The sequence below is a fragment of the Oryctolagus cuniculus genome, chromosome 8 (assembly GCF_051225735.1).
Source record: "Oryctolagus cuniculus isolate XC-2025 breed Fujian yellow rabbit chromosome 8, ASM5122573v1, whole genome shotgun sequence".
Taxonomy (NCBI): domain Eukaryota; kingdom Metazoa; phylum Chordata; class Mammalia; order Lagomorpha; family Leporidae; genus Oryctolagus; species Oryctolagus cuniculus.
Window position 1 is genome coordinate 12,067,598 of NC_142874.1, and position 13,415 is coordinate 12,081,012.

Consider the following 13,415-nt stretch of genomic DNA (forward strand, 5'->3'; position numbering starts at 1 on the left):
CTTCGCGGGCCCATGCAACCCGACCTCACCTGGTTTGCCAGGGCAGGACACCTGGTTTGCCAGGGCAGGACACCTGCTTCCCTGATCCAGCCACTTCTCTGCCTACTTTTTATTGAAGTATTTACCCTTTTCCTCATTGATTGATAAAAAATGATTTCTATTTTAAGGATAACAACCCAATTTATGACATATTAGCAGATAACTTTCCAAGTTTTTCAGTGGAGTCAGCATTTTATGATTATGAATGTAAGTTTTACTTTTAGTTTTTTATTATGAAAATTTACAAACACATAAAAGAGCTGAAAGAAAAGTAAAAGGAACACATATCTACAAAATAACTGCATTTAATAATATTTTAATAATTTGTTGGGGCTGGCATTGTGACATAGTGGGTAAAGCTGCCACCTGCAATCCCAGTGCCCCATCTGGGTGCCGGTTCGTGTCCCAGATGCTTCACTTCTGATCCAGCTCCCTGCTAATGCACCTGGGAAAGCAGCAAAGGATGACCCAAGCACTTGTGTCCCTGCCATCCATGTGGGAGACCCAGATAAAGCTCCTGGCTCCTGGCTTCAGCCTGGCCCAGCTCTGGCCATTGCTGCCAACTGACGAGTGAACCAGCTGATGGAAGATCTCTCTCTCTCTCTCTCTCTCTTCTGCTCTCTCTGTAACTCTTTCTTTTTTTTTTATTTATTATTTTGACAGGCAGAGTGGAGAGTGAGAGAGAGAGACAGAGAGAAAGGTCCTCCTTTTGCCGCTGGTTCACCCCCCAATGGCCGCTGCGGCCGGCGCATCGCGCCGATCTGAAGCCAGGAGCCAGGTGCTTCTCCTGGTCTCCCATGGGGTGCAGGGCCCAAGCACTTGGGCCATCCTCCACTGCACTCCCTGGCCACAGCAGAGTGCTGGCCTGGAAGAGGGGCAACCGGGACAGAATCCGGTGCCCCGAACCGGGACTAGAACCCGGTGTGCCGGCGCCACAGGCGGAGGATTAGCCTATTGAGCCATGGCGCCGGCCTGTAACTCTTTCTAATAAATAAATGAATTTTTCAAAAAAACAATGTCATATATCCTTCATTAGGCTGTTTATTTGTTGCTAAAACACCGAAGTAGACATTATGGCACTCAGTATGCAACCCTTTGAGAATTAAGACAATCTCATATATGCCCACAAAACAGCACCACCTCCACCGTCATCTACAACCACTGTGGCAACTTCATAACGGCTTCATTATAATTCTAAGATAAGCCAAATAAATAAGCTGGTCACTCTACAAAATTAAGTGAACTGTGCTTCAATAACTTAGTTCTTATAAATTTTCTAGTGAACTTGTAAGAATCTATGGAAATCACACATCAAAAAAAAAAAAAAAAAAGACTAGTTTAGCCCATGGTGATCTCATATCCCCTACTTCCTACAGCTGTCACACTGAAGACTGGGAAAACCAGGAATTCTCCTGAAGTTGTGGACACAGGTTGGCCATCCTGTTTCTGCCTATTCTAAATATTCCTCATAAAGTAATTCAAGTGAGCCCATCAACCAAGCAGAAGACACCCGAGAACAGCTACCTGAAAAGCTGTTGTGGAAGTTGTTAACCTCATACAAACTTGAGTCAACAGACCAAACAACAGCTTGAAATATTGCGTTTAACCTCCATGAATCTACCGGATCTGCAAGTCATTTGTCGTTAATTACCTCCCTCCTCCTGAGCACAAATTTACCTACTTCAAACATCGCCCAGCAGAACAGCCTTCCTTGGAATACATCTTGATTCAGTAAACACACACACACACACAGGGAAGGGGGCGGGCGAAGATGGAGCTTCCAGGACTTTTGTGCAACCAATGCAATAAAGCCAAATTTAAATTTTTTTTGCATTTACCTCCACTAAATATTCCACCAAGGAAAAGAATTTTGTCCTTCAAATCTAAACCAAATGATGCAAAATGGAGGTTATACAATGTGTTCTCATTTGAACTCTCTCATTAGTGTGACTCTTGAAATCTGGGCAAATTTCAAATATTTTACTTTTAAATATGACTTAGCAGAGACTGGAAGGCATTAAAGACTGCTCAGCTCAGCACCTGTTCAGCAACGTTTAATGAAAAACAGAAGCATCGCCCTTCAGCCATAACAAGTTTAAATCATTACCAGTAATGGGCCTGAAACCTATTAAGAAAAGTGTGGGTTTTTATACCCTGGAATTTATATCATCAGAAACTTGTTGGAACCAGGATGTTTGGCTTTATCATCGGGGAGAGGCAGGGGGCCACAGTTGCCTTGCAGCCAAGTAGGTACTCAGTAGAGCCCAATCTAGCCAGTTAGGCATGGGAAAACGCAGCAGGAGATGTAAACGGATGTTTTCTCTTACGGCCAACCACTCTCCTTAACTTCCATTTCACACTTGCATTCTTCTCCAGCACTCGGATGTCAGTTCCCCACATCTTACTGATGCATCAAAAACGCACACCGTAAGGGCCAGCATCCAGCCTAGCGGTCAAGATGCCCACGTCCCACATTGGAGTACCTGAGCTCAATGCCCAGCTCCAAGCCCTAACCCCACCTTCCTGACAACGTGCACCCTGAGAAGCAGCAGTGATGGTTCAAGTATGTGCTTCTCCGCCACCCTGAGAAACCTAGATTGGGTTCTCAGCTCCTGGGTTCAGCCTCACCAAAGCCCAGCTGTTGAGGGCATGTGCGGAGTGACCCAGCAGGTGGGAGTTCTCTCTCCTTCTTTGTCTCTGCCTCTCAAGTAATTAAACAGTATTTTTAAAGCAGCCAATAAAAACTTACTAGCCAATATTTATGGTTATTGTGGTTTATGAGATTCCTTTGTGTAAACTATCTTACTACAAGGGATTTTCTTTTTTTTTTAACTTTTAAGGTTTATTTATGTATTTAAAAGTCAGAGTTACACAGAGAAAGTAGTAGAGGGAGAGAGAGGAGAGGGAGAGGGAGAGAGATCTTCCATCTACTGGTTCGCTCCTAAATTGGCCACAACGGCTGGAGCTGCACCGATCTGAAGCCAGGAGCTTCTTCCAGGTCTCCCATGCGAGTGCAGGGGCCCAAGGACTTGGGCCATCTTCTACTGCTTTCCCAGGCCATAGCAGAGAGCTGGATCGGAAGTGGAGCAGCCGGGATTCAAACCGGAGCCCATATGGGATGCCAGCACTGCAGGCAGCGGCTTTACCCACTACACCACAGCACCGGCCCCACTACAAAGGATTTTCAAAAAGCTCATGGAAATACAAGTTAAGAAACAAACCACATGGATTTCAAAGTTTTCTGCACCAAAATCAACTTATATTTTAATTTGATTTCCCACAAACTTTTTAAAAAAATGCCCTCCTACACAACAAGTAATAGACATGCAACAGAGGTCTGTTAAATTATTTTTTTCAGTATTTCACCACAATCCAAGAAAATACAGATAATTTGTATTCCTACTTAAAATTAGAAAAACAGGGCTAAAGAGATTTTGTGACTTTCTCAAGGTCATAAGGAAAAGGAAGCTAGGTCTGTGTCAGCAAGTAAGTAACGCAACTGGGACTACGGCTGAAAGTTTTTAAGCAGTAATATGGCTGCTGCCACCCTGCCTCGTTAGGTTCCTAAGCACTGTAATCGCTACTCTTCATAAGCATCAAGACAAGACTCAGTGTACTACTGCCCTTAGCACCATCCACCTCCAGGGAGGACCACTGAAAGAGAGGGGCAAAAGGAAAAGAGATTGTATTTGCCAGGGCGGAGTCGAATTCCTGCGAAATGGAAAAGGCAGATATCATCACCCCCACTGTGGGGAGGAGCAGGACAGCCTGGGCATAGCAGGGAGCACAGGATGAAGGAAAGAGAAGTCCACCGCTGAGCTGCACAGAGATCACTATGCTCCCACAGACTGCATCTCTGGTAAAAGACCGAAGTCAGAGAGCGTTAGGGCCAGCATTGTGGGGCAGCCGGTTAAACTGCTGCTGGCACCAGCATCTCATGTTAGTGCACCGGTCTGAGTCCCAGCTCCCTGCTAAGGTGCCTGGGAAGAAGCATGTGATGGCCAGAGTACTTGGGCTCCTGCCACCGCTATGGGAGACTCAAATAGAGTTCTAGGCTCCTGACTTCAGCCTGGCTCAGCCCTGGCTGTGCAGCCATTTGGAGAGTGAACTGGTGGATTGGAAGATCTCTTTCTCGCTAACATTCTACCTTTCAAATAAATAAATCTTTAAAACAAATACTGAAGTCAGAGCTCTCAAAGATATTCAGCATATATTTACAGAGTATTAATGCTGTTAAGGAGCCCAGGAATCATTAGTTATCCAACTCTGTGTGATGTCATGTCCCCGTCGTTTCTATCACCAAATAAAAATGTCCCTGTGTTGTTCCCTGCTCTTACTGTCCTTTCTTCTGTTCCTCCCACACACAGGACAGGCCAAGTAGGCAGCAGGAAGTGAGACTAATGAGTCACGTGGCCAAGATTAAAGCAACCAGATAGCCTGCAAGATCACACTGATCTTGGGTCAGGCATTTACCAGCCCCCGTTGTCTCAACATGAACTTAACATGTAGGAGGGTTCTCACTGATAACCAAAACAGACATTTAGCTCACCGTGGTGGCACTAAGTACTTCACACTCGTTCTCATTTAGTCCTCATCCCGTCCCTGTCAGACTTCATACCCATTTAGAGAGAGGAGATTTGAGGTTAACAGTTAACGTGGTAGAGCTAACATCTGCACCCAGATCTTTGTGATTCCCGAATACAGGACTCTAAACTACATTACACTGTGGTTACTGAAATAAAATGAGACGCCCTAAATTAAAGGAGAGAGTAAAAAAGAAAAGAAATACAGGAGATATTATCCAAATTCTTTCAAAAAGGCAAATTCCATTCCCATGTGAAATATGCAGATGTTATTTGCTGACACACACACCATATGTCATCGTAAACGATGTCACTGGAAGTATTTTCCGTATATCACGCACATCCCAGCAGTTGGGCGGATGCAGTGCCTGCCTGGGTCCAGCTGCCACGGCAGTTTAGAAATGGTGGAGACTCCTCAGCCTTCTCCCCGACCTGATGCCCACTGGAAGCAACAATCTGCCTTCTCACTGCAAAGTGTAATATCTTGATGCTTTTTGATTCAGTGGCAGGAGTGAACTGTACAATGTGCAAAGCAGGAATAAAGAAATACAGACATCAGCCTCTTGGGGGATAATCGTATATTATTATCCACATTCCAAAGCTGAAGGGTGAGGCTTTTTAAAGAATATTTATGAGGCATGGAAGTTTTCCTTAGCAAGAATGATTGGATGGGGGAGGGAGGCAGAGGGAGAGGGGGAGAGAGAGACAGAGAGGGAGAGAAGGCAAGCAACTTATTTGCAAACTCCAAGGTGGCTCCATGTCTGTGCTTTAGTTTGATCACTCCATAGGTTAATTAAGTATCTCTAGATGGACAGTTAAGGCTCACTTGAAAAAATGGGAAAGTTTTAGAAACAAAACCAAAAATGGAAGTCTAAATTTTCCTGGACTGTTCTAAATCATGAAATCCTTTTAAATGAGATGAATTTCTTGAAAGTATGTGGCATCACAATAGGGCTGGTAGCCTTAGTCAGCATTGTATTAGTTAAGAGAGGTGTAAAAGTATTTGTTTTGTTATTTTCAAAGTTAACATGTTTCTCGGATTTTCTGTCACAATAGTCAAGTCGATTTTAAAATGCTATACTTATCACTTACTAGAAGAGCCTTTTTTTTTTTTTTTTTTTTTTTGACAGGCAGAGTGGACAGTGAGAGAGAGAGACAGAGAGAAAGGTCTTCCTTTTGCCGTTGGTTCACCCTCCAATGGCCGCTGCGGCCGGCGCACCGTGCTGATCCGAAGCCAGGAGCCAGGTGCTTCTCCTGGTCTCCCATGGGGTGCAGGGCCCAAACACTTGGGCCATCCTCCACTGCACTCCCCGGCCACAGCAGAGAGCTGGACAGGAAGAGGAACGACCGGGACTGAATCCAGTGCCCTGACCAGGACTAGAACCCGGTGTGCCGGCGCCGCAGGCGGAGGATTAGCCTAGTGAGCCACAGCGCTGGCCTAGAAAGAGCCTTTTAAAAGAGAAATTACAGGACAGGCAGGAATCTACAGTCATACAGGGTGATGGTCCAAGGAGGAGGCTTGTAATTTAATTAAGTCTGAATTGGCCCCTCCCATGCCCGTTCTCAACACACTCATGCACACACCCTGCCTAGGCTCTCTGGACTGTCCATCATCACTACACAGTCAACATGTTCTGAGAAGATCAAAGTAAAAGTTTTTCTCTTAAAAGAGATGGAACTAACACCAACTACACCAAAAGGCACTTCACACTATCTTAGACTAGGACAGGGCAAAGAAAAATACAAACAGTTTTGCAGTAGAACAATGCACATGGAATTAAATAAAGCAAGTCTGGTAGACTCTTGTTCTGTGATTTTAGGTTTATGTCACAACTTTTATTTTTATGCACAAGTGAAAATTAGCAAGAATTTGAGTACAGGTCTTTTATAATGAATCTAAGCATCACTTTCTTTGGTGGGAATTATTAACTGTCCTTTCCTAATTCCTTTACCAAATGTTGTACTCAAAACCTGGATTCCTCCCAGACAAACTCCCCTGGGGAGATGAGGGGGAATTTTGTTTCCCTCTCTTGAAATGAATGTCACATGAATACAGTATCGTTCCTAATTTACAGTAAACCAACTTCATGGAAGAACGTTTACTTTATAAATGAATTCCAAAATACAATGTGAAAAAGAGACACACCCAAAAAGAGACATAAGTTTCTCCATCTGTTTACTACAGAAGAGAATTTAGCCAAACTAGCACTCTCAAGCCTCATGCCACCCTAATGTCCAAGATGACAGAGTATCATAGCCATCGTGAGATGCATATGATTCCGTTTTCACTGGAAGCAAACATGACAACAAGAATATGAGAAACTTTTTGTTATTTATCTATTTAGTTGGCAGAGAGGCAGAGATAGTCCATCTGCTGGTTCACTCCCCAAATGCCTGCAACAGTGGCACCTGAGTTAAGCTGAGGCCAAGAGCAGGGAACTCCATCCAGGTCTCCCATGGGTGTGGCGGGGGTGGGACTGCTTGAGCCATCACCTGCTGCCTCCCAGTGTGAGCATCAACAGGAAGCTGGATTCAGGAGCAGAGCCTGGCCTAGGACCCAGTCACTGCAAACGGGATGCTGCTGTCCCAAATCGTGGTTTAGCCATGTCAGACACCGACCCCAGGAGAAACCATCTGGCAGAAGTTTTAGTAGCGGCTGCCTGTAAGTGGGGGAATTAGAAGTCATTGTTGATTCTCCCTCACAATTCCTCTATATTCTATGAGCCTTATAGAGCTTGACGTGAGTGCAGAAAGAGCTACGGCTCAACACTCCCAAGTCAAAAAGAAAGAGGCTCTGATGTTACTGACTGGGGTTGCCAGTGGCAACCTGAAAGTCAATGACTGTCACACATCACCTACTTGACACTTCTGTTGGCACAGGCAACTCTCACTGGCGATAATACTGGCAGCTTTACCACATGACAAAGGTAAGAACTGGATTAAAATATTTACTTGGGGATGGTGTTGTGGCCTAGCAGGTTAAGCTGTCATCCATAGGCACAGCCCATCCAGGATGGGCCCAGGTTCAATCCCAGATCCAGGCCCCTGCTGTGGCCTGGGAAAGCAGTAGCAGATGGCCCAAGTGCTTGGGCTCCTGCACCCATGTGGGAGACCCCAAAGAAGCTCTGGGCTCCTGGCTCCAGCCTGGTTGCCGCACCGGCCATTGTGGCCATGTGGGGAGTGAGCCAGCAGATGGAAGACCTCTCTCTGTCTCTCTCTCTAACTCTGCATTTCAAATAAATCAATCTATAAAATAAAATACTGTCTCTCCGTGGCAGCGCCTCACGGAATAGCCCCGTGCCTCCCATGCACTGCTGGTATCAGGGCCCCCAGCTCGGCCATCTCCCGCTAGGGCACCAGCCACATTAACTCCTTATTGCTGACCAAACAAGACCTCCCAGATTCGTCACAGTAGCTGCCCCTGGGGCCGTCACAGGCCTCCCGGGAAGATGGGGAGGAGCCCAGGGTGCCCCTAGGAGACCACAACGCCTTCCAGGCAGAGAGGAAACTTCCAACAGTGGCGTAAAAGGCCACGCTCCACGGAAGCCCTGGGTGCCCCCTCGCAGGCCTCCTGACTGCCCAAGAGCCACTTCCCGGATGAGAACGGGCGACCCCTGCACACACACACACACACACACCCGGGGAGGGAGTTTGCCAGTGGCTCATCCTGGAGGCTCCTGGGAGACTGCAGAGCCCAGGGCCTTGAGGGGGTCGCTGCTGCTTGGGCCTCCCCTTTCGGTTGCTGTGCACTGTTTGATTCATAGTTATTTAAGAAGCAGAGAGAGCTCCTATCTGCTGGTTCACCCCACCCCACCCCCATCCCCCAATGCCAACAACGGCTTGGAGTTGGACCAAGGCCCAAACTGGAAACCCCAGAACTCCGTTCAGGTCTCCTGCCTGGGTGGCGGGAACCCAGCTATTTGAACCATCACTGCTGCCTCCCAGGGCCACATTAGCAGGAGACAGAGATGCACCCAGCTGCAACCCCAGGCACTCTGCTATGGGGTGCGGCTGCCGTAACTACTGGGCTGCACCCTTGGCCCTGGGCGGCTTTTTAACCACCCTGGAGCCCTCTCCCAGCCTTGGACCAAATGTAAATAATGCTTTGTGCAGGAATTGGTGGGAAAAAAATGAAATACTTTCTCATATTTAAATTCTTAAGATTTCAAAGAAAATAGAAACAATTATGAAAGTGGTGGCTGTTTCAATATCCCTTATCATTTTGAAAACCTGGACAGAGTTTTTAAATCAAAGTCATAATTGATCCTTTTAGACCAGGCTGTTTGAGTATCTCAGGACTTAACAAAAATCCCGGAAATGAGTATTAGTAATCCTACTTGTTAAAGCACATTGGTTGACGTTCTATACGTTTGCATGAATTCAGTCCGGTCATAAATCCAAAGGTGATCTTTGTCGATCAGTGATTATTCTGTTTCTCTAGACACAAAGGGAGTAAACAGTATATTTGGCTCCCTCTGTCTGGCAGACTGTTCTCCAACAGGAGTCAGCCCTAGGCTCTATCCTCTACTCTGTGCGGACAGTGACAGAGGACTCAGGGTGGGATTTAACCCGTAGCTTTGTCCAGAGGTCGTGCAAATTAGATGCTTTCCCAAAGTAAGAAAAATAACTTCCCCGCCACATTACAATACATAAATATTTTCCCCTGAACTTCGTGTAGTTGAGTCATAAAAATGGTCTGTAGCGTGGGTGGTCACAACGTAGAAGTATATACAATGAAGACTGAATTTATTCTGGAAAATATCATTTCCCTGTCTGATAAAGGGCTCCAAGATTTGCCTTCTTGTTTATTGCAGAAATTTATGTTTTGTTGGTGCTTTCACATTTCTTTGCCTTATGATTACTAAAAATAAATTAGATCCCTTTCCTATATATATGTGATTTCTTTGTTTTTTAAATTTTTTTGTATTTCGGCTTGGGGGGGGGATTTACAAAGGTTCGTATTTATGAGCAAAGGGTAAAATATTATACAAGATGACACCAAAAGGAGGGCGTTTCCGGCAGTGACCACAGGAACTTCTGCTCACTTTTCCACGCCCAGAAGCACTTGGGGATCTCGAGGTGAGGAGTGAGTGTTCATGTCTGATTGAAGGGTGAATACAGAATAGTGGGGGGACAGAGCCCATGTAGAGACTGTCCTCACCTTCACTCAGTTACCCACCAAATCTCCCCGAGGGCTGGCGTCTGTATGCAGGGTCTATGAATAGACCAAGGAGCCTAAGAGATAAATTTCCACTTCCACAGCATTTATATTGTGGGAAAACACTAGCAACATTAAACAAATATATTTGAATTTTTTCCAGGTTATATTAAATGCTCCAAAATTAGAAAGCAGAACAACATGAGAGACTATAACCAGAGATAGTGATAAAGGCCCCTCCCCACCTACCCATGTGAAGATCTGTAAAAGAAATCCAGTCATTTGCAACAAAATGGAGGAATCTGGAACACATCATGCTGAGTGAAATAAGCCAGTCCCAAAGGGACAAATACCATATGTTCTCCCTGATCGGTGACAACTGACTGAACACCAAAAAGGAAACCTGTTGAAGTGAAATGGACACTATGGGAAACGGTGACTTGATCAGCATAGCCCTGACTGTTAATGAACAACTTAATCCATTATCCCTCTTAGTAGTTTTTTTGTCTGTTCTACTTAATATGACTGGTTTAATTCTGTAATTAATACACAGTTATTCTTAAGTGTTGAAAATTAACTGAAATGTGATCCATGTTAAACATAAGAGTGGGAATAAGAGAGGGAAGAGATGTATAATTTGGGACATGCTCAAGCTGACTTGCCCCAAATGGTAGAGTTAGAAACATACCAGGGGATTCCAATTCAATCCCATCAAGGTGGCATGTACCAATGCCATCTCACTATTCCAAGTGATCAATTTCAGTTCACAATTGATCATAATGAAAGGACTAAGAGTCAAAGGGAGCACATAAACAAGTCTAGTACCTGCTAACACTAACCGATAGAATAAATAAAGGGGAGAGTGATCCAACATGGGAAGTGAGATATTCAGCAGACTCATAGAATGGCAGATGTCCTAAATAGCACTCTGGCCTCAGAATCAGCCCTAAAGGCATTCGGATCTGGCTGAAAAGCCCATGAGAGTATTTCAGGCATGGAAAGCCAAGACACTCTGGCAAAAGATCTCTGTGAGTGAGATCCCAGTGGAAAGAACAGGTCTTCAAAGAAGGAGGTACCTTTCTCTGAAGGGAGGAGAGAACCTCCACTTTGACTATGACCTTGTCTAAACAAGATAAGAGTCGGAGAACTCAGAGGGCTTCCATAGCCTTGGAAACTCATGACTGGAGCATAGGGAGACTACTGATGCCATAGACAGGAGTGTCAATTGGTAAAGTCAACAACAGGAGTCACTGTGCACTTACTCCTCATGTAGGATCTCTGTCCTTAATGTGCTGTACACTGAGGCTTAATGCTATAACGAGTACTCAAACAGTATATTTCACTTTGTGTTTCTATGGGGGTGCAAACTGTTGAAATCTTTACTTAATGCATACTAAACTGATCTTCTGTAAAAAAAAAAAAAAAGAAAAAAAAAAGAAATTATCAATTCCCAACTTGACTCTCACTGGGATTAAACATGACAATAGGTCTGATCTGATTTCATCATCATTTAAAAAAAAATCATCTATTATTTTTCACTTTATGTTTCTGTGTGGGAGCAAACTGTTGAAATCCTTACTTAATGTATACTAAGCTGATCTTCTGTATATTAAGATAATCGAAAATGAATCTTGATGTGAATGGAAGGGGAGAGGGAGTGGGAAAGGGGAGGGTTGTGGGTGGGAGGGACAGTATGGGGGGGAAGCCATTGTAATCCATAAGTCGTACTTTGGAAATTTATATTCATTAAATAAAAAAAAGGCAAAAAAAAAGAAAAAGAAAATTACAAAGAGCGGGATCAGCAAATACAATAATAAGGGAAGAGGAGTAGGAAGTAAAGAGAGACAAAAGGCAGGGGCCAGACTACAAAGCACTTATGAGAAATTGGCGTTGTGTTTGATTCTGAGTGGGAAATCTACCCAAAATGCATAGCACCATTTATGACTTGGCTTTTCTGAGACTAAGAACTGTATAATCTTTGCTCAAGAAGAGTATCTTTTTCATAATTATATCCCAGACCCCTCCTTCATCCAGACTTATCCCAACAAGCCCCAGCAGCCATATGCAGTTCGGGTCAGTCTTCAAGACACTTTACTGGCCGGTGCCGAGGCTCACTAGGCTAATCCTCCACCTAGCGGTGCTGGCACACCGGGTTCTAGTCCCGGTCGGGGCTCCGGATTCTGTCCCGGTTGCCCCTCTTCCAGTCCAGCTCTCTGCTGTGGCCAGGGAGTGCAGTGGAGGATGGCCCAAGTGCTTGGGCCCTGCACCCCATGGGAGACCAGGAGAAGCACCTGGCTCCTGCCATCGGATCAGCGCGGTGCGCCGGCTGCAGCGCACCAGCCATGGCGGCCATTGGAGGGTGAACCAACGGCAAAAGGAAGACCTTTCTCTCTGTCTCTCTCTCATTGTCCACTCTGCCTGTCAAAAAAAAAAAGACACTTTACTTTTCTAAAATCATTACAAAACTGTATATTACGGGGATGGGAATTGTGGCTGGGATCAAGTTCCACCTCTGATGCCCATCCAGCTTCCTGCTAACAGGCCTGGTAGACAGCAGAAGGTGGACCCCGCCACCCACGTGGAGACCTGTATGGAGTTCCTGGCTGCTGGCATCAGCCCGGCCCAGTCCTGGCTGTTGGTGGGCATTTGGGAGGAAATGGCAGATGGAAGATTCCTCTGTGTCACTCTGTCAAGTAAATAAAACTTGAAAAAAAAATTTTATGATGGACATTTTAGAAATAAGTAAACAAAAAGGAACAGTGTCATAATCCCAGGTTTTAACGATGATCAACCATTTTAATTTTATGTATTTATTTATTTTTGCTGCAAACTGCACTTTATTTAGTCATCGTTTATATTTGAAACTCTGGGAACTCATAATTAACATCCTCGCTTGTAACCCTACAGACACCAGAGAAGGTTCCAGCCTTATATTCCACGTTGTGTGGCCACGCTTTGTCCTCGTGAGTTCCTCCAAGCTGGCTGCCACCCGGTTTCACGTGAATTCTCTTGCCCCCGTTGCACCTGCGAGGATCAGGAGCATGCATGTACACAGCACCTGCGGTGCTTTGGCTTTTCACGTGGGCTTAGGCAGAATTTTCCTCTGAACGATAGAGACAGCATGCCTCCCACTAAAACTTCTTTCCTATTCGGGTACTAGCCCGACTTTGGTTTTCTGCAAAGATTTTAGCTGAGGAACAGGAACAAAGATGATGACTGGCCACCACCACCTTCAGTGTCTTTGGTTGCTCTGATGTTCAGCTCCATTGGCTGAGCCTTCAGGTCTGAGTTCACCACCAGCTCCAGGAGCACCTGGGAGACACCCAACTCAGAATCATTCAGACTCTTCCTGAACTTTGTGCTCAAGCCGTACATGGTTTCCATGTATACCAGCTGAAGGAGAGGCCAAGAGCCTCAACTAGGTATTTTATTGTACTTTTTAAGAACACTTATTTATTTGAAAGGCAGAGTGGCAGAGAAACGGGGAAAGAGGGAAAGAGAGAAAGAAATTTCCATGCACAAGTTTACTCTCCAAATGATTGCAGCCAGGCTGAAGACAGGAACCTGGAACTCCATCCTGCTGTCTCCCACATGGGGCGTGGCAGGGGCTTGGGCCATCTTCTGCTGCTTCAGGC

At 45.3% G+C, this 13,415-nt stretch overlaps 1 pseudogene; it reads right to left on the reverse strand.

The window, feature by feature from the left end:
• Nucleotides 1-12,632: 12,632 nt before the first annotated feature.
• LOC138843356 (small ribosomal subunit protein eS7 pseudogene) lies at nucleotides 12,633-13,155 on the reverse strand (annotated as a pseudogene).
• Between the last annotated feature and the right edge of the window lie 260 nt (nucleotides 13,156-13,415).